This window comes from Symphalangus syndactylus, chromosome 13 (genome assembly GCF_028878055.3).
Source record: "Symphalangus syndactylus isolate Jambi chromosome 13, NHGRI_mSymSyn1-v2.1_pri, whole genome shotgun sequence".
Classification (NCBI taxonomy): domain Eukaryota; kingdom Metazoa; phylum Chordata; class Mammalia; order Primates; family Hylobatidae; genus Symphalangus; species Symphalangus syndactylus.
Window position 1 is genome coordinate 40,575,799 of NC_072435.2, and position 27,227 is coordinate 40,603,025.

At 51.1% G+C, this 27,227-nt stretch overlaps 1 long non-coding RNA gene across 1 annotated transcript; it reads left to right on the forward strand.

Moving 5' to 3' along the window:
• The first annotated feature begins 888 nt into the window (after positions 1-888).
• Positions 889-11,224, forward strand: LOC129459194 (uncharacterized). Its single transcript, XR_008649945.1, has 2 exons — positions 889-1,165; positions 10,725-11,224. It is a non-coding gene; the product is annotated as an uncharacterized lncRNA (long non-coding RNA).
• The last annotated feature ends 16,003 nt before the right edge of the window (positions 11,225-27,227 follow it).

Consider the following 27,227-nt stretch of genomic DNA (forward strand, 5'->3'; position numbering starts at 1 on the left):
GAGGCTGCAGTGAGCTATGGTTGCACCACTGCTCTCCAGCCTGGGCAACAGAGCAAGACCCTGTCTCTAAAAAGAAAAGAGGTTGGGCGTGGTGGCTCACGCAGGTAATCCCAGCACTTTGGGAGGCCAAGGCGAGCAGATCACGAGGTCAGGAGATCGAGACCATCCTGGCTAAGACGGTGAAACCCCGTCTCTACTAAAAATACAAAAAATTAGCCGGGGCGTGGTGGCCGGCGCCTGTAGTCCCAGCTTGTCCCGAGGCTGAGGCAGAAGAATGGCGTGAACCCGGGAGGCGGAGCTTGCAGTGAGCCGAGATCGCACCACTGCACTCCAGCCTGGGTGACAGAGCCAGACTCCGTCTCAAAAAAAAAGAAAAAAGAAAAGAAGAAAAGAAAAGAAAAATAAATCAGTGGAGTGGCTGTGGGTGGGGAATGGATGAAGGGCGATTGACTTCTGGGCCGTCTGAATGGAAATGTTCCTTACTTTGATGGGGTGGGGGCACGGGATCGTGCATGCAAATAATATGCGCAGGCTTGGGACTTCACCGCATGTAAATTAACCCTCAATAAAGTTCCAGGAAAAGTAATTCCAATTCCAGCAACCGGATTTTGGGCTCAGTTCGGAGGCTAGCCTGCAAGCCTTGCTGGTGGGTGGCATGTGGGGGTGACAGGAAACCCCCGGGCCTCCCCTCTTTAGGGGAGGGGGAGCCTCGCCCTTGCCCCCCTCCGGGACGAGCTGGCAGATCTAAAAGCTTCCCTACTGCGGCCCAGGCGGTCGATAGCAGACTCCCAGGCTCCGTTTCTGACTGCCCGGCAGCCTGGGCCTTTCCCGCCAGCCCAGCCCCCGGGAGGGAGCGGAGCCGGGCGGAGCCTCCTCCGCAGCCGCACGCCGGGCTCGGCTCACCCTCCCCGGATGCCGCTTCTCCTCCATCCCCAAAAGTCTCAGCCACTGAGATTCCCCTTGTGCCGGAGGCTGGAGAGGAAGACTCAGGCGGCTGCGCTTTGGAGTCTGGACCATCGTGGGGCCCGTCTGTGCCCACTTTTCCCCCATTCAATGGTTACCACGGCCAGGCGCAGTGGCTCAGGCCTGCAATCCCAGCACTTTGGGAGGGCAAGACAGGAGGACCGCTTGAGCCCAGGAGCTTGAGAACAGACTGAACAACGTGGTAAGACCCCATCACTATATTTAAAAAAAAAAAAAAAAAAAAAAAAAAAAAGGCCGGGCGCAGTGGCTCACGCCTGTAATCCCAGCACTTTGGGAGGCCGAGACGGGCGGATCACAAGGTCAGGAGATCGAGACCATCCTGGCTAACACGGTGAAACCCCGTCTCTACTAAAAATACAAAAAATTAGCCAGGCGTGGTGGCGGACGCCTGTAGTCCCAGCTACTCGGGAGGCTGAGACAGGAAAATGGCGTGAACCCAGGAGGCGGAGCTTGCAGTGAGCCGAGATCGCGCCACTGCACTCCAGCCTGGGCGACAGAGCGAGACTCCGCCTCAAAAAAAAAAAAAAAAAAAAAAAAAAAGAGGCTAGGTGCGGTGACTCATGCCTGTAACCCCAGCACTTTGGGAGGCCAAAGCAGGCAGATCACGAGGTCAGGAGTTCGTGACCAGCCCGGCCAACATGGTGAAACCCCGTCTCTACTAAACACACACACACACATACACACACACACACACACACACACACACACAAAATTAGCCGGGTTTGGTGGCGGGCACCCGTAATCCCAGCCACTCGGGAGGCTGAGGCAGGAGAATTGCTTGAACCTGGGAGGTGGAGGTTGCAATGAGCTTAGATCACGCCACTGCACTCCAGCTGGGCCACAGAGCAAGACTGTCTTGGGGGAAAAAAAAAAGAAATTTCTCATCATCCACCCCCTCACTCTTCTGAGTCTCTATTGTCCATCTTTTCATTCTCTATGTCCATGTGTGCTTAGATTTCAGCACCCACTTAGGAGTGAGAACATGCAGTGTTTTTCTGTGTCTGGTTAGTTTCACTTAAGATAATGGCCTTCAGCTCTATTCATGTTGCTGCAAAAGAGTGATTCATTTTTTTTTTTTTTTTGAGACAGGGTCTCCCTCTGTCACCCAGGCTGGAGTGCAGTGGCACGATCTCGGCTCACTGCAACCTCTGCCTCCTGGGTTCAAGCGATTATCATGCCTCAGCCTCCCTAGTAGCTGGAACAGGCGTGCGCCACCTCGCCCGGCTAATTTTTTGTATTTTTAGTAGAGATGGGGTTTCACCATGTTGGCCAGGCTGGTCTCGAACTCATGACCTCAAGTGATCCACCCACCTCAGCCTCCCAAAGTGCTGAGATTACAGGTGTCAGCCACCACACCCAGCTTTTAATTTCCTTTTCTTTGTTGAGACAGGGTCTCATTCTGTCACCCAGGTTGGAGTGCAGTGGTGCAATATGCGGCTCACTGCAGCCTCCACCTCCTTGGGCTCAAGCAATCCTCCCCCCTCAGCCTCCCAAGTAGCTGGGAGTACAGACATGTGCCACCACACCTGGCTAATTTTTTAGTTTTTGTAGAGTTGGGATCTGGCTATGTTGCCCAGGCTGGTCTTGAACTCATGGGCTCAGGCGATCCTCCCACCTGGGCCTCCAAAAGTGCTGGGATTACAGGCATGAGCCACCATGCCCAGCCCACTTTTATTTTCTACTATGCTTGTAACCAATCCCCAGAGCCCAGGTACCTCCATTGTTTCCAGCCTCTTTTAAAGCTTTTCTTAATGATGATAACAGCAAGCACCCTCTATGTGCCTGGCAGAAGGCTAAGCATTTCACACACTTTGCCTCATGGAGTCCTCATGAGAGGCCCATTTTACCGATGAGAAAATCTGGGAACCGTAACAATAAACCATATGACTTAGATCACACAGCTTGAAGGTGGTGAAGCCAGAATTCGAACCCTGGCTGTCTGATTCCAGAGCTCTTAACCACCCTGTGTTAGTTATTCTTTTCTTTTCTTTTCTTTTCTTGAGACGAAGTCTCGCTTTTGTCCCCCAGGCTGGAGTGCAATGGTACAATATCGGCTCACTGCAACCTCTGTCTCCCAGGGTCAAGCGATTCTCCTGCCTCAGCCTCCCGAGTAGCTGGGATTACCGGCGCCTGCCACCACGCCCAGCTAATTTTTGTATTTTTAATAGAGATGGGGTTTCACCATGTTGGCCAGGCTGGTCTCGAACTCCTGACCTCAGGTGATCTGCCCGCCTTAGCCTCCCAAAGTGCCGGGATTACAGGCGTGAGCCACCGTGCCCAGCCTATTCTTTATAGTTCTCCACCTATTTGACTGATTATCTCCCTGACATAAATTCCTAGAGGTGGATTTGCTGGGTCAGAGAATCCACACACTTAAAGGTTTAATACTAATATCTAGAACACCATCCCAAGAAAGTTGTATTGTGGCCGGGTGCAATGGCTCACATCTGTAATCCTAGCACTTTGGGTGGCCGAGGAGGGAGGATAACTTGAGCTCAGGAGTTTGAGACCAGCCTGGGCAAGTGGTGAGACCCCATCTTACAAAAAGTTTTTAAAAAATTAGCTGGGTGTGGTGATGTGTACCTGTAGTCAGCTATTTGGCAGGCTGAGGTAGGAGGATTCCTTAAGCCTAGGAGGTTGAGGCTGCAGTGAGCCATGATTGTGCCACTGCACTCCAGCATAGGTGACGTAGTGAGACCCTGTCTCAAAAAATAAAAAAAAAAAGAAAGTTGTGTCAATTTAAACTCCCATGACTGTGCTCAAGTGTACATTCCCAAAACTTCACACACACACACTCATAAGCTTGACAAGGAAAAGTGATTCTTCAGCTGAACGGTCAGATTGAGCATCTTTACAGAGGTTTGTTAAGCTCTCCCATTCCTTTGTGAACCCCCTATTCAAGCCCTGTGCCAATTTCACATTTGGGATGTTTGTCTTTTTTTTTTTCTTATTGATTCATATGTGCCTTTTGTATATTAAAGCTCTTAATGATTTGTCTGCCACATACGTGGCAAACAATCTAATCTCCCTTGATCTTTTCTTTTCCTTTTTTTCTTGAGATAGAGCCTCACTCTGTTGCCCAGGCTAGAATGCAGTGGCACCATCATAGCTCACCGCAATCACTGCAGCCTCAACCTCCTGGGCTCAAGCCATCCTCCTGCCTCAGCCTCCTGAGTAGCTGGGACTACAGGTGCGTGCCACCATGCCCAGATAATTTTTTAAAAATTATTTTTGTAGAGATGGGGTCTCACTATGTTGCCCAGGCTGGCCATCTCCTCTGATCTGAGACTCCTTTGAAAGTCCAGCTAGATCTCCTTTTATTGCCCAACTGGCCTCAATGAACATTTCTCTTCTATCTAGGCCTCACTGCAGGTTGCGTTTTATTGGCGGTTCCTCCAGAAACAAAAGCAGAGACTTTGAGGTCTTATGAACCTCAGTCTTACTCAGAACACTTGAAGAACCCTTCAGCTTTCCATAGCAAGAAAGCTCAGGCCCTGGAGCCAGAAGCCACGGCTTTGTGTCTGGGTTCTGTAGTTCACTGCTATGGCTCCAGTTTCTGATTCCTCCAAGTTAAGATGGGTTGGTAAATTCTGCCACGCAGAATGTGCTTCTAGCCACGCCCGCTGTGTATCAAACCATGCCCACTGTACATAAACCACGCCCTCTCATCTAGTCACGCCCACCAATCATCTAGCCACGCCCACCTTCGAGTGGAGAGGCGTGATCAGAGCATTAAAGAGAAGTGAAGAACCGAAATAGTGAGGATCCTGGGCCAGGGGGAGGAGGAGGGAGAAGATCCCCTGGCCTCGATGGCTGGCAATTCCTTCATGCCCCCAGCACCCACCTGGTTAAAGAAAGAAGGATGGCCGGGCACAATGACTCACTCCTGTAATCCCAGCACTTTGGGAGGCCGAGGCAGGCAAATCACTTGAGGCCACGAGTTCAAGACCAGCCTGATCAACATGGCAAAACCCCATCTCTACTAAAAACACAAAAATCAGCCGGGTGTGGTGGTGTATGCCTGTAATCCCAGCTCCTCAAGAGACTGAGGCACGAGAATCGCTTGAACTCAGCAGGCGAAGGTTGCAGTGAGCCAAGATCACACCACTTCACTCCAGCCTGGGCAACAGAGCAAGACTGTCTCAAAAAAAAAAAAAAGGAAAGAAAAAGAAAATAAAATAAAGAAAGGAGGCACCTGGCTACCGTATTCCACCTTTCTCTTCACCCTTTTTTTTTTTTTTTTTTTTTGAGATGGAGTCCTTCTCTGTCATCCAGGCTGGAGTGCAGTGGCACAGTCTCAGCTCACTGCAACCTCTGCCTCCCAAGTTCAAGCTATTCTCCTGCCTCAGCCTCCCAAGTAGCTGGGACTACAAGCATGCACCAGTACATCCGGCTAATTTTTGTATTTTTAGTAGAGATGGGGTTTCACCATGTTTTTCAGGCTAGTCTCGAACTCCTGACGTCAAGTGGTCCGCCTGCCTCAGCCTCCCAAAGTGCTGAGATTACAGGTGTGAGCCACCACGCCTGGCCCTCACCTACTCTTTAAAATATCCCTACCAGGGTCTATGGTTTATCTGTGCCTCAGTGTTCCCATCTGTAAAATGAGGATAATTTTAAGGATTAGCATCTGTGAAGGGGTTAGAATGGTACCTGGCACATAGAAGGCACTCAATAAATGGCATCACTGATATGGTTCCACAGATGGTTGTATTATTAATAGGAATAAAGTGTGGGATGGAAAAACGTTGCTCTGGGCACCTGGAACCAGCCCCAGGGACACGTGGGGCTCTGCACAGGCTCTTTACCCCATGCCAGCGGGAGGACACTTTGGGGGGAAACCGAGGCACTGACAATCCCCTGCCTTCCCAGCCCTGAGTCCTTCTCACCCATGCCCAGAGCCTCAGAGGCCGGCCAGGTGCCCCAAGGGAAAGCAACACTTCTGAACTGCACTGCCTGGCACAATTACCGTTTTCATCCTCATTAAACTACATTTTCATTCTAATTAGAGTTTCACCGCCTCCCAGAGAGAAGGGCCGATTACTTTTCAGCATCATTAACACTGGCTCCCTCCCCACTTTCCTCCTCCCCTGCCCAGGCTCCCACTACACCAGGGCATTCTCTCTCTCTCTCTCCTTCACCCCATGGACCAGAGAGAAGCAACAGAACATTTATTGTCGCCTACTGGGTGCCAATTTGGATGCTAGGAACCTTCCCCCACAGCCTCTTCACCTTATCTTGGTCTGGTCTGATTTTCTTTTTTTCCCCAACACTGACCCCTTTTTGTTTTTGCTTTGTTTTGTTTTGTTGAGACAGAGTCTTACTCTGTCACCCAGGCTGGGGTGCAGGTGTGCGATCTCGGCTCACTGCAACCTCCGCCTCCCGGGTTCAACCGATTCTCCCACCTCAGCCTCCTGAGTAGCTGGGATTACAGGCGTGCACCACCACCTGGCTAATTTTTGTATTTTTTTTTTTTTAGTAGAGAGGGGGTTTCACCAGGTTGGCCAGGCTGGTCTCAAACTCCTGATCCCAAGTGATCCGCCTGCCTTGGCCTCCCAAAGTGCTGGGATTACAGGTGTGAGCCACTGCGCCCAGCCCCCTTAGAACATGCTCTATGCTTTATTTGTTCTTTTTATCCTCTGTCTCCCCTTCCCCAGAATGTCAACACCCACTCATGTCCCCCAGGCACTGCTAGGCACGCTGACCCCACAGCTTCTAAGAACCAGCTCCCGAGAAGTGGCTCTGGCTGCTGAGTGGGTGGAAAGTATGGAGAACAAACACGCTCCTGGAGCAGACCTTGAGCAATGGCTGATGGGAGTTGGTGGATAAATATCCCAGCTCCCTCGCCCCTAGGTGTGCACCCTCTGAAGAGTTGTGTTCTATTTGGCTTCCGCATTCTCCAGCATAACTGAGTTGCCCACAGTGGAAACTGGCTCATAAACACCCTTCATTGGCTACCTGCCCTTCCCTTCCTCACTCCCCTTCTCCCCTACCCATGCTTACTGAGATCATCTCTCAGATCAACCATATCCTAGATCTCCCAGCCCCTTTGGAGTTCAGGCAAACCACATCTCAGAGAGGGTCTCAACACCCTAGGAACAGGTTAAGAAAGCCTCTGCAAGGTCAGGCATGGTGGCTCATGCCCGTAATCCAGTGCTTTGCGAGGCAGAGGCAGGAGGATCATTTGAGGCCAGGCGTTCAAGACCGGCCTGGCCAACATGGTGAAACCTCATCTCTATTAAAAACACAGAAATTAGCTGGGCATGGTGGCTCATGCCTGTAGTCCCAGCTAGTTGGGAAGCTGAGGCAGGAGAATCAATTGAACCCAGGAAGCAGAGGCTGCAGTGAGCCGAGATCATGTCACTGCACTCCAGTCTGGGCAACAAAGCGAGATACCACATCAAAAAAAAAAAAAAAAGACCAGCCTGGGCATCATAGTGAGATCCCACCTCTAAAAAAAAGAATGGGCCGGGCAAGGTGGCTCAGGCCTGTAATCCCAGCACTTTGAGAGGCCGAGGTGGGCGGATCACAAGGTCAGGAGATTGAGACTATCCTGGCTAACACAGTGAAACCCCGTCTCTACTAAAAATACAAAACAAAATTAGCAGGGCGTGGTGGCAGGCGCCTGTAGTTCCAGCTACTTGGGAGGCTGAGGCGGGAGAATGGCGCAAACCTGGGAGGCGGAGCTTGCAGTGAGCTGACATTGCGCCACTGCACTCCAGCCTGGGTGACAGAGCGAGGCTCCGTCTCAACAACAACAACAAAAAGAATTAGCTGAGCATGGTAATGCATGCCTATAGGCCCAGCTATTTGGGAGGCTGAGATGGGAGGATCACTTGAGCCTAGGAGTTTGAGGCTGCAGTGAGCTATGATCCCACCACTGCACTCTAGCCTGAGTGACAGAGACCCCATCTTTTAAAAAATAAAATAAAACAAAATAAAGCCTCTGCACCTCTCTCACTCTGGACAAAACCACTATTATGATCAGAATGCAGCATCGCTGGGCAGCTATGACCTATATTTGAAATAAATTCTTAGAAAGGTTCCATTTGGAAGGGAGTGTAACGTGCACAGCACTTTTGGGCAGCAGCTTGGCAGAGTGCATTAAAACGTGAAGTGCAGGCCGAGTGCAATGGCTCATGTCTGTAATCCCAGCACTTTGGGAGGCTGAGGCAGGTGGATCACTTGAGGTCAGGAGTTTAAGGCCAGCCTGGCCAACATGGCAAAACCCCATCTCTACTAAAAATACAAAAATTAGCCGGGCTTGGTGGTATGCGCTTGTAGTTCCAGCTACTCAGGAGGCTGAGACAGGAGAATCACTTGAACCTGGGAGGCGGAGGTTGCAGTGAGCCAAGATCGCACCACTGCACTCCAGCCTGGGCGACAGTGTGAGACTGTGTCTCAGAAAAAAGAAAAAAAAAAAAAGTGAAGTGCAGCGGGAGGATCGCTTGAGCCCAGGGGTTCAAGACCAGCCTGGGCAACATAGCAAAACCCCGTCTCTACAAAACAATATACAAAATTAGCCAAGCATGGTGGTGCTCACCTGTAGTCTTAGCTACTTGGGAGACTGAGATGGGAGGATCCCCTGAGCCCTGGAGGTTGAGGCTGCAGTGAGCTATGATCGCACCACTGCACTCCAGCCTGGGCAACAGAGGAAGACACTGTCTAAAAAAAAAAATTAAATAAATAAATAAAGACACCAGCCATATTGGATTTAGATCCCACCCTAATCCAATGTGACCTCACATTAACTTAACTGATTACATCTGCAAAGACCCTGTTTCCAAATAATTCATTCAGGAGAACCGGGGGTTAGGACTTCATGTTTTTTTTTTTTTTGAGACAGTCTCGCTCTGTCGCCCAGGCTGGAGTGCAGTGACATGATCTCCACTCACTGCAACCTCTGCCTCCTGGGTTCAAGTAATTCTTGTGCCTCAGCCTCCTGCATGCCACCATGTCCGGCTAATTTTTGCATTTTGGGTAGAGACGGGGTTTCACCAGGTTGCCTGGGCTGGTCTCAAACTCCTGACCTCAAGCAATCCACCCACCTCAGCCTCTCAAAATGCTGGGATTACAGGCATAAGCCACTACACTCAGCCTTCTGTTTTTTGTTGTTTGTTTGTTTTTAATAGAGATAGGGTCTTGCTATGTTGCCCAGACCAACCTCAAACTCTTGGACTCAAGCAATCCTCCTGCCTCAGCCTCTCAAAATTCAAATTATAGCCTGGGAACAGGCATGAGCCACCGCACCTGAATCAACATATCTGTCAGGCCTCTGAGCCCAAGCCAAGCCATCGCATCCCATGTGACTTGCATGTATACATCCAGATGGCCTGAAGTAACTGAAGATCCACAAAAGAAGTAAAAATAGCCTTAACTGATGACATTCCACCATTGTGATTTGTTCCTGCCCCACCCTAACTGATCAATGTACTTTGTAATCTCCCCCACCCTTAAGAAGGTTCTTTGTAATTCTCCCCACCCTTGAGAATGTACTTTGTGAGATCCACCCCTGGCCGCAAAACATTGCTCTTAACTTCACCGCCTATCCCAAAACCTGTAAGAACTAATGATAATCCACTACCCTTTGCTGACTCTCTTTTCAGACTCAGCCCACCTGCACCCAGGTGAAATAAACAGCCATGTTGCTCACACAAAGCCTGTTTGGTGGTCTCTTCACACGGACGCGCATGAAAATATCTTTTTTTTTTTTTTTTTCCCGAGACACAGTCTTGCTTTGTCACCCGGCTGGAGTGAAATGGCGCGTTTCGGCTCACTGCAACTTCTGCCTCCCGGGTTCAAGCGATTCTCCTGCCTCAGCCTCCTGAGTAGATGGGACTACAGGCAAGGGCCACCACGCCCGGGTAATTTTTGTATTTTTAGTAGAGACAGGGTTTCGCCATGTTGGCCAGGCTGGTCTCCAACTCCTGACCTCTGGTGATCTGCCAGCCTTGGCCTCCCAAAGTGCTGGGATTACAGGTGTGAGCCACCGCACCTGGTCGACAGCTCCATTTTACAGACAGAAAACTGATACCCAAGTACATGGATTCCCTGTGAGCATATGACACTGCTGGTAAGAGGCAGAGCTGGTCTCAGTGGCTGCTGAGCCCTTACATGTATATGACATGAAACACACATGGTCATTTATGTATTCCAACAACCTTGCAAGGCAGAAAATACCTTCATGTTATAGATGAGGAAACGGAGGCAAGGAGCGAGTAAGCAACTTGCCTGAGGTCAGGTGGGTGCCAGAGCAGGGACTTGAGCCTCGGTAGCTGACCACGGGACCCTCTGGGGGACCACAGGCTCCATCTCCTGGGCGGTGGAGTGAGGGTCTCTTTCAGCACAAATGTTCCATAGCCATAGGGAGAAACAGGGACTGCAGCCTAGTTCCTCAGGACTGGGCCACGGAGAAGCCCTGACTGGTTAAGACCTTCCAGGTAGGCCAGGCGTGGTGGCTCACATCTGTAATCCCAGCACTTTGAGAGGCTGAGGCAGGCAGATCACGAGGTCAGGAGTTTGAGACCGGCCTGGGCAACATGGCGAGACCCCATCTCAAAAAAACGAAAAAAGACGTTTCAGGTGGCACTGCCCATAGGCCCTGCTCTTGGTCCAGGCAGCAACTGCCACGCTCTGGGGACCTGAGTCAGCTTCTAGGTATTTCAGAGCCCGACGATCCACCAGAGCCGCTCTCACCGCACAGGGGGTTATTAATGAATGCTAATTAATATCTGTGTTCACAGAGCCAGGCAGGCCCCTGGGCCTGGAGCATCCACAGGAGGAAAGTACAAGAACCCTGGCACCCTGCCAAACAGCAGGGATTCTTCAGACACCCAAGGGCTGGTTTGCCCAGGGCCAGCTGGGAAGGACTCATGGTGACCAGAAGGGGAAACTGAGGCACTGCTGAGCACCAACAGTCCTGGAGAGCTTTAAGAATGGTTGCCATTTGAGGCCAGGCATGGTGGTTCATGCCTGTAATCCCAGCACTTTGGGAGGCCGAGGCAGGCGGATCACTTGAGGTCAGGAGTTCGAGACTGTCAGGCCTCTGAGCCAAAGCTAAGCCATCATATCCCCTGTGACCTGCACATATACATCCAGATGGCCTGAAGCAACTGAAGATCCACAAAAGAAGTGAAAATAGCCAGTTCCTACCTTAACTGATGACATTCCACCATTGTGATTTGTTCCTGCCCAACCCTAACTGATCAATTGACTTTGTGACAATATACCCTCCCCGCCCTTGTGATAATGTACTTTGTGATATTCCCCCTGCCCTTATGAATGTACTTTGTACGATACACCCTCCCCACCCTTGAGAAGGTACATTGTAATATTCTCCCCGCCCACTTTGAGAATGTACTTTGTACTATCCACCCCCTGCCTGCAAAAAAATTGCTCCTGGCCAGGCGTGGTGGCTCACACCTGTAATCCCAGCACTTTGGGAGGCCGAGGCGGGCAGATCATGAGGTCAGGAGATCGGGACCATCCTGGCTAACATGGTGAAACCCTGTCTCTACTAAAAATACAAAAAATTAACCAGGCGTGGTGGTAGGCGCCTGTAGTCCCAGCTACCTGGGAGGGCTTCGGGCATGGTGCCTTGACTCAGACCTCGGGGCAAGTACAATAAATCACTTCCGATCAGCCTCATTAATAACACAGTTGCTAATGTGGCAGTAAGACAGTTCCCTGGCCCCTGATTAAAAACAGAAGTTTTCCCCACATTCGTGGAGACGGAGCAGAAGGGAAAACAAAGACAAGCACACTCGTGCCAGATAAATACAGACGCAAACACATGCATGGCAGATAAACACACACTGGCACACCAAATATACACACAGCCGGCTGCAGACATCCGGGTGGGCTTCCACAGCCCAGCTCACACAGCCCAAAGAGACCCCCAGGAACAGCCACACAAAAAGGAAGAGAAACCACTGCAGAGATGTCCTGCTGGACCCTGGCCACATCTGGGACCTGATCACTTCAGTGTACTTGAACAGGAGACAGAGTGGGGGAAATTAACATCCCTGGGAGTAGCCCTGAGCCAGAAATGGAGTGAGTTGGTGGATAAATACCCCAGCTCCCTCCCCAGCAGATGCCTAATCCACAGTCTCCCAGAGACCCCTGGAGGGATCAGGCTCCAGTTTTCCGTAGTGACAACCTGTTTGATATCCCTTGTCATCTCTCTTCTCCCCTTCTCAGGTTTCCTGTGTTCATTTCCCAAATAAACCACTTGCCCTCCAACCCTCTATCAGGGTCTGTTTCTGACCTGTATGTGTACCTCCCAGAAGTGTACACAGCTATGGGTCTCAATGAGGGTAACTCTGTCACCCAGGAGACATTTGGCAATGTCTGAAGGTATTTCTGGCTGTAAAATTGGGGCAGGGGGCTAGACACAGTGACTCACACTTGTAACCCCAGCACTTCGGGAGACCGAAGTGGGCGGATCACTTGAGGTCAGGAGTTCGAGACCAGCGTGGCCAATATGGGGAAAACCCCATCTCTACTAAAAATACAAAAATTAGCCAGGCATGGTGGTGAGTGCCTGTAATCCCAGCTACTCAAGAGGCTGAGGTGGGGGAATCACTTGAACCTGGGAGGCAGAGGTTGCAGTGAGCCAAGATCATTCCACCTCACTCCAGCCTGGGCGACAGAGTGAGACTCCATCTCAAAAAAAAAAAAAAAAAAAAAAATGGGGCAGGGGTACTCCTGGCATTTAGTGGGTCCAGTTCAGGGACGCTCAATGTCCTACAAGGGACTGGGCAAGGTGGCTAAGGCCTGTGATCCCAGCGCTTCGGGAAGTCAAGGCAGATCACTTGAGACCAGGAGTCCAAGGCCAGCCTGGGCAACATAGCAAGACCTCATCTCCTCTGCAAAAAAAAAAAAAAAAAAAAAAAAAAAATCCTACAAGGCACAGAACAGTCCCCCAGAGCAAAAAATGATGTGGTCCCAAATGTCAAGAGTGCTGAGGTTGAGAAACCCTGGTCTGCGGGAAGCCACTGGGCCCCACGTGGAAACAGCTCAATGCACACACAATGCAGACACACAGTGGGTGCACCGGCAGCATTAGACCACACATACCCACTGTGCACCAAGCCCTCGAACTAAGGAAACAGCAGGATCATCTACACCTGGTGTGTTTTCCTACCAAGATGTACAGACCACCAGAGGAGACCCCCAATTCCACCCAGGTGTGGGGCCCTGCCCAGACCAGCTTTTTGTGCAACTCACAGACACCCTGGAAAGTGGTTCAATGACCATTAAAAGCATTTTACAGATGAGGCAACTGAGGCCCAGACAGGGTAAGTTTTTTGTTGTTGGGTTTTTGTTTTTGTTTTTTGAGATGTCTTGCTCTGTTGCCCAGGCTGGAGTGCAGTGGCACCATCTCAGCTCACTGCAACCTCTGCCTCCTGGGTTCAAACGATTCTCATGTCTCAGCCTCCCAAGTAGCTACAGGCGCGTGCCACCACACCCAGCTAATTTTTGTATTTTTAGTAGAGACAGGGTCACACCATGTTGACCAGGCTGGTCTCGAACTCCTGACCTTAAATGATCCTCCCACCTCGTCCTTCTGAAGTGCTGGGATTACTGGCATGAGCCACTGTGCCCAGCTCAGACAGGAGAAGTTTATGACCCGGCTAGAAACCCAGAGACCCCTTAGGCATGTGTAGACACGCTTTTGAAGGCAAAGAGGGCAGGATGAAAGGAGACCCTCCCCACCATCATCTCGGAGTTGAGATAAAGAGGGACAGGAAGGACTTTAGCTTTCCAGAGGGAATCCTGTATCACTTTGGGTAACTAGAAAATCCATTGAAAAATGTTTTTAGGCTGGGCGAGGTAGTGCTCACCTGAAATCTCAGCACCGAGGGAGCCCAAAGCAGGAGGATGTCTTGAGCCCAAGAGTTGGAGACCAGCCCGGGCAACATGGCAAGACTTCTCATCTCTGCAATAAATAAAATACAATTTTTTGTTGTTGTTGTTGGTTGTTTGCTTTTTGAGACAAAGTTTTGCTCTTTTTGCCCAGACTGGGGTGCAATGGCACGACCTCGGCTCACTGCAACCTCTGCCTCCCGGGTTCAAACGATTCTCCTGCCTCAGTCTCCCGAGTAACCGGGATTACAGGCACACGCCACCACGCCCAGCTAATTTTGTATTTTTAGTAGAGACGGTGTTTCGCCATGTTGGCCAGGCTGCTCTTGAAATCCTGACCTCCAGTAATTCACCTGCCTCAGCCTCCCAAAGTGCTGGGATTATAGGCGTGAGCCACCACACCAAATACAATGTTTTTTAAACATTGGCTGACTCTTGGCCAAGCATCACGCCTGTAATCCCAGCACTTTAGGAAGCTGAGGCGGGCAGATCACCTGAGGTCAGGAGTTTGAGACCAGCCTGGTCAACATGGTGCAACCCTGTCTCTACTAAAAATACAAAAAATTAGCTGGGCATGGTGGCGCGTGCCTGTAATCCCAGCTACTCGGGAGTCTGAGGCAGGAGATCGCTTGAACCCAGGAGGCGGAGGTTGCACTGAGCCAAGATCCTGCCACTGCACTCCAGCCTGGGTGACAGAGCAAAACCCTGTCTCAAACAAACAAACAAACAAAACGGGCTGACTCTGAACTCACACAGGCCTGGTGTCTCCAATCCCAGCCTTGCCATTTTCTGGCTCTATGAACCTGGGTGAGCCACATCGCCTCCCTGAGCCTCAGTTTCCCCATCTGTAAAACGGGGATTCACTCATTCACCGTTCCACAAATGTGCACCCAGGACCCACTGACACCAAGCGCTGCGCCCAGCTCTAACCTATATAAAGTTAAGGCAGAACACGAACATGGTAAGTGCGTTCCCCCCTCCCCCAGGCATGGAGCTGCTGAACTAATTTTGGGAATGGGGGAATCAGAGCATGCGTGGACAGACGGAGGGAGCCCTCAGCTGCCCGGACTCTGCAGCCCACCACCCCCACTCTTCTCAGAACCCCCTCGTTTGACCAAAAAGCCCCTCTACCAGGAGGGAGGACCCCAAGCAGGGTCCCAGGGCTTGGCGTCCAAATCCGGGCCAGGAACTGACCCCAGCAGCCAGGCCGCAGACGGGGCTAAAGCTCGGGTTTTTCCACCTCCGCTTCCCGCCACTGCAGCGCGGGGAGCGAGCGCCACCTGTGGGCCTCCAAGGGGAGGTGCGTGCGACGCGGAGGTGGAAAAACCCGAGCTTTAGCCCCGTCTCTGGCCTGGCTGCTGCGGTCAGTTCCCCCCTCCCCCAGTGGATGGTCGCCCCCGTTTCTCCCCAACCCGGGAGGCCTGGGGCCCCCGAGGAGTTTCGGAAACAGCTCTCATCTCTTAAATTCTCCTCCACAAACCAGTTTTCCCAGCTGCCATTTCCCAGCTAGAACTCGTCGTCCATGTATTCATGCAACATTTATTGAGCACCTACTGTGTGTATTGAGCAAGCCTAGATCATTGCACTAGGTTTACCGTACACAGAAGACAGAATGGGGCAGGCTCAGACCTGTAACCCCAGCCACTCAGGAGGCTGAGGTGGGAGGATCATTTGAGCCCAGAAGATAGAGGCTGCAGTGAGTCATGATCGCACCATTGCACTCCAGTCTGAGAAACACAGCGATATCCTGTCTCTAAAAGTAAAGAGGCAAGGTACAGTGGCTCGGCCAGGCGTGGTGGCTCACGCCTGTAATTCCAGCACTTTGGGAGGCCAAGGCGTGTAGATCATGAGGTCAGCAGTTCGATACCAGCCTGGCCAACATGGTGAAACCCCCTCTCTACTAAAAATACAAAAATTAGCCAGGCGTGGTGGTGGGTGCCTGTAATCCCAGCTACTCAGGAGGCTGAGGCAGGAGAATTACTTGAACCCAGGAGACGGAGGTTGCAGTGAGCAGAGATCGTGTCACTGCACTCCAGTCTGGGCGACAGAGCAAGACTCCATCTCAAAAAAAAAAAAAAAAGAAAAAAAATGGGAACAAAACAGATAAACCTCCATGCCCTTCTGGAGCTTATAGTCCAAGGGAAGAGAGAAAAGAGAGGAGGAAGAGGACAACGGGCTGCAAGATCATTGCTGATGGCAGTAAGTGCAGTAAGTGTTCCGAAGGAGAAAGTATATACAGGGATGTCACTGAAGCACCTGCTGTGGGTAGAGTGGGTGGAGTGGGCTCTGAGGAAGTGACGCTTGTCCTGAGGCCTGAGAAGAATAAAACCCCAGCCATGCCAAGTGTGGAGCCAGGATTTCCCGTAGAAGGTGCAGCCAGCGCAAAGGCCCTGCGGCAGAAAGGAGCTTGGGTGTTGGACAGTGGGAAAGGAGGTCACAGTAGCCATAGCCGAGAGATGGAGAAACAGGTGGGCCGCGATGTCAAGGCCTATTTTGGAGACAAATCTGACCTCTCACTCCCCCTGAGGAGTCACCTCCTAAAAGCCCGAGGGGAGAAGAAGGCGGCTCATATTGAGCTAAAAGCCCTCCAACACCATCAGCTGCACCCTCCTCATCACCCACCCACAGATGTGGTGTCGCCCACAGAAAGAAACCCTGGCCCATGCACTGTCCCCCTACCCACCCTGCCACTCTCCCAGGACTTTGCTTCTGACCATATTGACCCCAATTACACAGTTAAGGTGCACGTGGTCGGCTCTGCTTGCAAAGTCTCCTTCTTACCCCCTGCCCATCTCCCTGGGAGACACAGGGAACCAGGCAATGTGCCTTCCAAGACCAATGCTTGGCCAGGCGCGGTGGCTCATGCCTGTAATCCCAGCACTTTGGGAGGCCGAGGTGGGCGGATTACCTGAGGTCAGGAGTTCGAGATTAGCCTGGCCAACGTGGTGAAACCCCCGTCTCTACTAAAAATACAAAAATTAACCGGGTGTTGCGGCAGGCACCTGTAATTCCAGCTACTCGGGAGGCTGAGGCAGAAGAATCACTTGAACTGGGGGGCAGAGGTTGCAGTGAGCTGAGATTGTGCCACTGCACTCCAGCCTGGGTGAAAGAGTGAGACTCTGCCTCAAAAAAAAAAAAGTTGCCAGCCCCACACACGAACTCCAGCCCGGCCTGCCCCCTTTGCCTTCATACCCCCAAGAGCAAAGTCTCCCCGTGTGGCCTGACAACCCCAAAAGGGACTATGCAGGGAAAAGATCTGGTTTGATGAACATTGCTCTTGGGATCCCTGCCTGGGGGTGGCCAGGAGAGGGGCTGTGGGTCTCGCTCAGCCCCAGGAGAGGAGCAGAGCCCTGTCCCTGACTCCCCGCCAGTGCAGAAAGGGTACACCCGGTCTCCACAGCCTGGCCTCAGTTCTGGGGGCTGCCTGGCTATTGGGGAGAGGGCAGAGCCTCTTGGAGCTTGTAATTAAGGCTTCAGAGACACCGACTTAATTACTACCTTGTGAAGGGTTAATTACCCCTAATTGGTCGGGAATCAGGCAATTTTTGTGCCTTCAGAGAATCAAAATATTTTCCCTTCCAGAAGTGCCTCCTCCCTTTTGCTTTTTCTAATTTCCCTGCAAGGAGGGGCACGATGAGCTGGGTGGGGTCTGGAGGATTGGGAACCACCAGTCTCGCCTCAGAGAACACACTTGCCAGGCCTGCCACAGGCAAGAGCAGGATTCAGAGGAGAGAGGTTCCCAGCCAGCTCAAGGCAGGAAGACTTCCTGGAAGAGGTGGCCATGGGTTGGTCTTAAGGACCCCAAGTCAACCTCCCAGGTAAGCCAAGGGCTCCTAGAATTCTGTGCCACCTAGAGGGTAGCAGGGCCTGGGGAAGCTGGAGCTGATGGTTTCAGGCATGGGTGTGCTGCCTGGAGTCTTAGTTTCCTCACCTGTTAAATGGGGCCAAGGCTGCGATGAGCCAGGCAGAGTGAGCAGGGAATAAAGGCTGCCCTCGGAGAGGAAATCCTGGTGGGCACCGAGGAGACATCACTCATCTGCAGCTCATCCAGCTTGTTGCTCCCCTGCCTGGGTTTGTAGTAATGTAAGAATTAGGGCCCGCCCACTTCCCAGCCCTCATCTCCCTGCCTTCCTTCTAACCCCCCTGATGGGCTTTGAACACACCGCACTGGTTCCCAACTCAGAACTTTTGTCCCTGGAGTTCCCCCTGCCTGGCTTACTTTCCCCCTGATGGTGCTGTGTCTGAGAAGCTTTTGTCCTGAAATGTCACCTCCTCCAGGGAGACTTCCCTGACCACCCTTTCTCCTCCTGAACCACTCCTTCCTGGGAATTCTCCAGCTTATCACACTTGTATCTCTCTTTTGCTCTCTCTCTCTTTTTTTTTTTTTTTTTTTTTTTGAGATGGAGTCTCACTCCGTCACTCAAGCTGGAGTGCAGTGGCATGATCTGGGCTCACTGCAACCTGCGCCTCCCGGGTTCAAATTATTCTCAGGCCTCAGCCTCCCGAGTAGCTGGGATTACAGGCGCGCACCACCACACCTGGCTAATTTTTTAATATTTTTAGTAGAGATGGAGTTTCACCATGTTGGCCAGGCTGGTCTCGAACTCTTGACTTCAAGTGATCCACCCACCTCGGCCTCCCAAAGTGCTGGGATTACAGGCATGAGCCACCGTTCCCGGCCCTCGCTCTCTGTTTTTACAGAGACAGGGTCTCACTCTGTTGCCCAGGCTGGAGTGCAGTGGTGTGCTCATAGCTCGTTACAGCCTTGAACTCCTGGCCTCAAGCGATCCTCCCAAGTAGCTGAGACTATAAGCACGCACCACCACATCCAGATAATTTACAAATAGTTTTTTGTAGCGATGGGGTTTTGTTATGTTACCCAGACTGGTCTCAAACTTATGGCCTCAAGAGATCCTTCCACCTCTGCCTCCCAAAGTGCTGGGATTACAGGCATGAGCCACTGCCCCTGGCCACACTTTTACCTCTTTTATGTAATCCTGGCTGGGTGACTTAGGGCCCAGTTTCCTCATCTGTGAAATGGGGGTGATGACAGCCCCCTCAGAGTTCCAGACCTGACTGTGGTGGCCGTGGGGGTCCGGTGGGTTGAGACCTTCTTCTACTGGCCAAGGAGTGGACTTGGGGGATTCTACACAAACTTTTAGGACAGGGGGCCAGAGGGCCGGAGCAGGGCAAGTGAGCAAGGCTCAAGTGATGGGTCAGTCAGAAGGGGTTGGAGGACTGACATGGTGTCTCAGGCCTGTAATCCCAGCACTTTAGGAGGCCAAGGCGGGGGGATCACTTGACATCAGGAGTTCAACACCAGCCCGGGCAACATGGTGAAATCCCGTATCTACTAAAAATAAGAAAATTAGAGGCTGGGCGCGGTGGCTCACGCCTGTAATCCTAGCACTGTGGGAGGCTGAGGTGGGTGGATCAGGAGGTCAGGAGTTTGAGACCATCCCAGCCAATGTGGTGAAACCCCGTCTCTACTAAAAATACAAAAATTAGATGGGCATGGTGGCATGCACCTGTAGTCCCAGCTACTTAGGAGGCTGAGGCAGGAGAACGGCTTGGACCCGGGAGGCAGAGGTTGCAGTGAGCCTAGATTATGCCACTGGACTCCAGCCTGGACTCCACTGGCAGCCTCACAGAGGGAGACTCCATCTCAAAAAAGAAAAAAGAGAAAAAGAAATTAGCTGGGCATGGTGGCGGGCTCCTGTAGTCCCAGCTACTCAGGAGGCTGAGGCACAAGAATCACATGAACCCAGGAGGTGGAGATTGCAGTGAGCAAAGATCGCACCACTGCACTCCAGCCTGGGTGACAGAGCGAGACTCTGTCTCAAAAAAAAAAAGGGGGGGTGGGGTTAGAGAGGAGGCAGACTTGGGAACAATGAGTATACTGTTATGACCTCGTTTTACAGATGGGGAAAGTAAGGCCCAGAGAGGTGAAGTCACTTAGGGAGGGCACACAGCCCTCTAGTGGGGGAGCCATAATTCATTCCCACATTGGGCAGAATCCCCCACACAGGGGGGAGGGATTGGCAGGGGAAGGCGGGGGAGGGAATGATGGGTGGAGAGCTGTTTGGCAGAAAGGTGAAATACGGTTTTGACTCAGCTGTGTTGGAGATGGTGACTCTGCCAAGATATAGTAGAGATTAAGTTAAAGACAGAGGCCAGGCACGCTGGCTTACGCCTGCAATCTCAGCATTTTTGGAGGCTAAGGTGCGCCGATCACTTGAGGTCAGGAGTTTGAGACCAGCCTGGCCAACATGGCGAAACTCCGTCTCTACTAAAAATACAAAAATTAGCTAGGCATGGTGGCGGGTGCCTGTAATCCCAGCTACTCGGGAGGTTGAGGCAGGAGAATTGCTTGAATCGGGAGGCAGAGATTGCAGTGAGCCAAGATCATGCCACTGCACTCCAGCCTGGACGAGAGAGAGAGACTTGGTCCTGAAAAAAAATAAAAGAGAGAAAAAAGGAAGGAGGGAGGGAAAGAAGAAGGAAGGGAGTGAGCAGTGAGCAAGGGAGGGAGGGAGAGGTGGTCAATTGGGGAAGACTATTCTAGTTGCAAGTAAAAAATCCAAACCCAAACTGGCTTAAAGAAAAAATAATGATAATTTGTTGGTTTGTGTCATTGAAAAGTTTAAGATATATTGGCTTCAGGGACAGCTGGATTCACGGACTCAAAGTAATCTGGCTGGGTGTGGTGGCTCATGCCTGTAATCCCAGCAGTTTGGGAGGCCAAGGCAGGAGGCTCGCTTGAGCCCAGGAGTTTGAGACCAGCCCGGGCAACATAGTGAGACCTCATCCCTATAAAAAAAATTAAAAAATAAGGAGGGAGGATCACTCGAGCCTGGGAATTGAGGCTGCAATGGAACCATGATTGTGCAACTGCACTCACACCTGGGTGACAAAGTGAAGCCCTCCTTCACAAAAAGAAAATAATAATTCCCAGGCTCCCTCTGATTGGACAGTCTGGGGTCACATGTCATTTAGAAACCAATCACAGTGGCTAGAAAGGACAGAATGAGTCCATGAGCCACTCCTGTTGATAAGGGTGGGGATGGCCCTACAGACCTCAGTAGACAAAGAATGTAAGCGAAACTGACAATTTATTCAAGAAACATTTATTTATTTATTTTGATTGATTTATTTTTTGAGACACAGTCTCGCTCTGTTGCCCAGGCTGGAATGCACTAGCGCAATCTCAGCTCACTGCAACCTCTGCCTCCTGGGTTCACACAGTTCTCCTGCCTCAGCCTCCCTAGTAGCTGGGATTACAGGCACGTGCCACCACACCCAGCTAATTTTTGTATTTTTAGTAGAGACGGGGTTTCACCGTGTTGGCCAGGCTGGTCTCGAACTCCTGACCTCAGGTGACCTGCCCGTCTTGGCCTCCCAAAGTGCTGGGATTACAGGCCTGAGCCACTGCACCTGGCTGAGAAATATTAATTGGGCACCTGTGGTGTGCCTGGCCCTGTTTTGGGTGTTGAGGATACAGCAGTGAACAAGACAGAAAAACCCCTGCCCTCATGGGACTGACACTCTATGTAAATTCATGAATTAAAATGTTAGAAGGTAATGTGCTATAGAGAAAAATAAAACAGAGCGGAAAGGTTAGAAAGGACTGGGGGAAGGAAGCTAAAATTTCAAATATGGGGGTCGTCAGGGAAGGCCTCACTGAGGAGGTGACCTCTGAGCAAACGTGAGGAAGACGAAAGAGTGAGAGGGGCCAGGTGCAGTGGCTAATGCCTGTAATCCCAGCACTTTGGGAGGCCGAGGCAGGCAGATCAGTTGAGGTCAGGAGTTTGAGACCAGCCTGGCCAACATGGTGAAACCCCGTCTCTACTAAAAATACAAAAATTAGCCGGGCGTGGTGATGCGCACTTGTAGTCCCAGCTTCTCGGGAGGCTGAGGCAGGAGAATGGCTTGAAGCCAGGAGGCAGAGGCTGTGGTGAGCTGAGGTTGCGCCACTGTACTCCAGCCTGGGCGACAGAGCAAGACTCTGTCTCAAAAAAACAAAATAATAAAAAAATAAAAAAATATCTGGGGGAAAGGTGTTCCAAGCAGAGGGAACAGTGCATGCAAAGGCTGTGAGGCTGGACTGGGCCTGGTATATTTATTTGGGGAATAGTGAGGAAGCTGGGGTGGCTGGAGCCAAGTGAATGAGGGGAAGAGAGCTGGAGGTGACAGGGCAAATCACACAGCCAAGCCTTGTGGGCCTTGGAGAAGACTGGATTTTACTGGGTGAGGTGGGAGCCATAGAGGGTTCTCGAGGAGAGGAAGAGCTTGGTCTGAACGGATTCAGGTGCTCTCAAGAATAGACGGCCAGACCAACAAGACAGCTGTCACAGATACAGGAAGAGATTTTATATGTCCCTGCGGTTGGTTTTGTTGCCTTTTCCCACGACTCATGGGGAGAGGCACCAGTGGGGGGGCGAGGAGCTGGGAGGACAGGCCACCCCAGAGTTTCCCTTCCCAGGAGTCAGGGAGCCCCCACCCCACCATGTCCCAGGACACACTCGGGCAGGCTGCCAGGAGTGTTTGTGTTTCGCCCTCTCTAGATGGGTGGAAATGGGGTGTGCCTGGGGAGGTGGGGGGGGCTAGGAGGGAAGCTGGGTCCCGGAGAGGCAGGACCCGTGAAGGCATCAGGGAAGGGGCGCCCCCTCTGAGAAGGCACAGAGGTCTTGCTGTCTCCTTTCTCTATTTGAGTATCAAAGGCCTGCTCAAGCCCGAAGCTAAAGGGAAGGTCAAGGGTGTGGGGGCGTCAGGCTGTGGGTGGCTGGGTTTGGTCACAGCTGCGATTGCACTGCCGATAAGGACCCTCGAGGCTGAATGTCAGCCCGGCCAGGGTTGGGCAACATCCTGTTGGGGAAGTCTCTTCTAGTTATGGTTTTTGCTTCTCCAGCCCTGTTCTGACCCTACTGGGAGAATTACAGGCAGGGGAGCACACGCTGAATGCTCGCGTTACCAGAAACAGAAATAATCCCCTTTAAATTTTCCCAAGAATAGGATACACACATGCAAAAAAAATAATAATAATTAAAGAACTTAGACCCAGCTGGGCATGGTGGCTCATGCCTGTAAACTCAGCACTTTGGGAGGCTGAGGTGGGTGGATCACTTGAGGTCAGAAGCTCGAGACCAGCCTGGCCAACATGGTGAAACGCCATCTTTACTAAAAATACAAAAATTGGCCGGGCGCGGTGGCTCACGCTTGTAATCCCAGCACTTTGGGAGGCCAAGGCAGGCGGATCACAAGGTCAGGAGATCGAGACCACGGTGAAACCCCGTCTCTACTAAAAATACAAAAAATTAGCCGGGCATGGTGGCGGGCGCCTGTAGTCCCAGCTACTCGGAGAGGCTGAGGCAGGAGAATGGCGTGAACCCGGGAGGCAGAGCTTGCAGTGAGCCGAGATCGCGCCACTGCACTCCAGCCTGGGCAACAGAGCGAGACTCCGTCAAAAAAAAAAAAAAAATACAAAAATTAGCCAGGCTTGGTGGCACATGCCTGTAATCCCAGCTACTTGAGAGGCTGAGGAAGGAGAATCACTTGAACCTGGGAGGCAGAGGTTGCAGTGAGCCAAGATTGAGCCACTGCACTCCACCGTGCGTGATGGGAGCGGAGACTCCATCTCAAAAAAAAAAAAAAAAAATTAGCCGGGCCTGGTGGTAGGTGCCTGTAATCCCAGCTACTCGGGAGGCTGAGGGAGAATCACTTGAACCCAGGAGGCAGAGGTTGCAGTGAGCCGAGGTCGTGCACCATTGCACTCCAGCAACAAGAGCGAGACTCCGTCTCAAAAAAAAAAAAAAGAACTTAGACCCTACCTCATAACCATACACAAAAAGTAACTAAATGAGGCCAGGCGTTGTGGCTCATGCCTGTAATCCCAGCACTTTGGGAGACTCAGGTTGGGGGATCATCTGAGGTCAGGAGTTCGAGACCAGCCTGGCCAACATGGCAAAACCCTGTCTGCACTAAAAATATTTAAAAAGTAGCCAGGCGTGGTGGCTCATGCCTGTGATCCCAGCTACTCGGGAGGCTGAGACCTGAGAATCACTTGAACTGGGGAGGCGGAGGTTGCAATGAGCCGAGATTGCACCACTGCACTCCAGTCTGGGCAACAGAGCAAGACTCCGTCTCAGGAGAAAAAAAAGAAAAAGAAATCTTTGAGACCATGGTTTAGGCAAAGTTTTCTTACCTATGTCACCAAAACCACAATCTGTAAAAGAAAAAAAAAATGAGCGAATTGGACTTCATCAAAATGAAAACTTTTGCTCTTCAAAAGACATAAAGAAAATAAAAAGACAAGCTGCCAACTAGGAGGAAATATTTTCAAATCATTTTTCTGAAAGAATGTGTATCCAGAATATATAAAGAACTCTTAAAATAAAAACTCTTTATATAAGAATATATACGGAACTCAACAATAAGAAGGAAAAAAAATCCCAGTTTAAAAATGGGCAAAAGATTTGAACAGATGCTTCACCAAAGAGGACATTTAGATGGTAAATATGCATATGAAAAGATGCTCAACAGCATTAGTTGTTACAGAAATGCAAATTAAAACCACAAGGAGATACCACTTCATACATCTATTAGAAGAGCTAAGATTTATTTTTTATTTTTTATTTTTGAGACGGAGTCTCACTCTGTCACCCAGGCTGGAGTGCAGTGGTGCAATCATAGCTCACTGCAGCCTCGACCTCCTGAGTCAAGCGATCCTCCCACCTTAGCCTCCCAAGTCACTAGGACTACAAGTGGACACCGCCACACCTGGCTAAGTTGTGTTTTGGGGTTTCTTTTTTTTGAGACAGGGTCTATTTCTGTCGCACAGGCTGGAGTGCAATGGTGCGATCATAGCTCACTGCAGCCTTGAACTCCTGGGCTCAAGTGATCCTTCCACCTCAGCCTCCCAAGTAGCTGGGAACCACAGGCATGCGCCACTCTGCCTGATTAATTTTTTGTTTGTCTGAGACAGAGTCTCGTTCTGTTGCCCAGCTGGAATGCAGTGGCACAATCTCAGCTCACTGTAACCTCCGCTCCTGGGTTCAAGTGATCCTTCTTCCTCAGCCTACAGAGTAGCTGGGATTACAGGCATGTACCACCACACCCAGCTATTTTTTTTGTTTTTTTTTTTTGTATTTTTAGTAGAGACTAGGTTTTGCTATGTTGGCCAGGCTGGTCGTGAACTCCTGGCCTTAAGTGATGCACCCATCTCAGCCTCCCAAGGTGCTGAGAATTTTTTTGTATTTTTTTTTTTTTTTTTTTTTTTTTGAGGCAGAGTCTCGCTCTGTCGCCCGGGCTGGAGTGCAGTGGCGCAATCTCGGCTCACTGCAAGCTCCGCCTCCCGGGTTCACGCCATTCTCCTGCCTCAGCCTCCGAGTAGCTGGGACTACAGGCGCCCGCCACCGCGCCCGGCTAATTTTTTTTTGTATTTTTTAGTAGAGACGGGGTTTCACCGTGGTCTCGATCTCCTGACCTCGTGATCCGCCCGCCTCGGCCTCCCAAAGTGCTGGGATTACAAGCGTGAGCCACCGCGCCCGGCCTGTATTTTTTATAGAGACGGAATTTTGCCATGTTGCCTAAGCTGGTCTCAAACTCCTGAGCTCAAGTGATTCTCCTTCCTCAGCCTTCCAAAGTATTGGGATTACAGGCATAAGCCACTGTGCCTGGCCTCAAGTGAACTCTTTTTTTTTTTTTTTTTTTTGAGACGGAGTTTTGCTCTTGTTGCCCAGGCTGGAGTGGAGTGCAGTGGCACCATCTCCGGCTCACTGCAACCTCCGCCTCCTGGGTTCAAGCGATTCTCCTGCCTCAGCCTCCCGAGTAGCTGGGATTACAGGCATGCACCACCATGCTTGGCTAATTTTGTATTTTTAGTAGAGACAGGGTTTCTCCATGTTGGTCAGGCTGGTCTTGAACTCCTGACCTCAGGTTATCCGCCCGCCTTGGCCTCCCAGAGCACTGGGATTACAGGCATGAGCCACCACACCCGGCCCCAAGTAAACTCTTTAAATCATCTTTTATGCTTCAGCTTCTTCCTTTTTTCTTTTTTTTTTTGAGACGGAGTCTCGCTCTGTTGCCCAGGCTGGAGTGTGGAGTGCAGTGGCGCTATCTCGGCTCACTGCAACCTCCACCTCCCGGGTTCACGCCATTCTCCTGCCTCAGCCTCCTGAGTAGCTGGGACTACAGGCACCCGCCACCACGCCCGGCTAATTTTTTGTATTTTTAGTAGAGACGGAGTTTCACACGTTAGCCAGGATGGTCTCCATCTCCTGACCTCGTGATCTGCCCGCCTCGGCCTCCCAAAGTGCTGGGATTACAGGCTTGAGCCACCGCACCCGGCCCAGCCTCTTCCTTTTATGTTGACAAATTCAAGTGTCCATCAATAGATGAATGGAGAAACAACTGTGGTCCTCCCATGCAAGGAAACACTGGTTAGCAATAGAAAGCAACAAACTGTTGATAAACACAGCAACATGGATAAACCTCAAAAACATCATGCCGAGTGAAAGAAGCCAGACTCAAAATATTACATATTGTACAATTCCATTTGTATGAAATTTCTAGAAAAGGCAGAGCTCTAGAGACAGAAAGCAGATTAGTGATTACCTGGAGCTGAGGCTGGGAGTGAGCATGGATTGCAAATGTGGGGATTTGGGGGGAAATCAAAGTGTTCTCAAACGCTGGATTGTAGTAATACCTGCACAACTAGGTGAGTGTACTAAAAGTCATCTACCTGTAGGTTTGTAATGGGCGAATTATAGGCTATATAAGTTATCCCTCAATAAGGCTATAAAAATGTTGCCCTAGGCCGGGCGCAGTGGGTCACGCCTGTAATCCCAGCACTTTGGGAGGCTGAGGCGGTTGGATCACAAGGTCAGGAGATCGAGACCATCCTGGCTAACACGGTGAAACTCCGTTTCTACTAAAAATACAAAAAATTAACCGGGCGTGGTGGTGGGTCCCTGTAGTCCCAGCTACTGGGAAGGCTGAGGCAGGAGAATGGCGTGAACCCGGGAGGCAAAGCTTGCAGTGAGCCGAGATCGCACCACTGTACTCTGGCCTGGGCGACAAAGCAAGACTCTGTCTCAAAAAAAAAAAAAAAAATACAAAAATTACCTGGGTGTGGTGGTGCGTGCCTGTAATCCCAGCTACTCAGGAGGCTGAGGCAGGAGAATCACTTGAACTCGAGAGGTGGAGGCTGCAGCCAGCTGAGATTGTGCCACTGCACTCCAGCCTGGGTGACAGAATGAGACTCTGTCTCAGAAAAAAAAAAAAAAAAGACCTGAAGGGGGCGAGAGAAAGCCATGTGGGGATCTGGAGGAGGAGGTGGTGCCACAAGTGGAGAGCGAACTGCCCTGCAAAGCCCCTAAGGT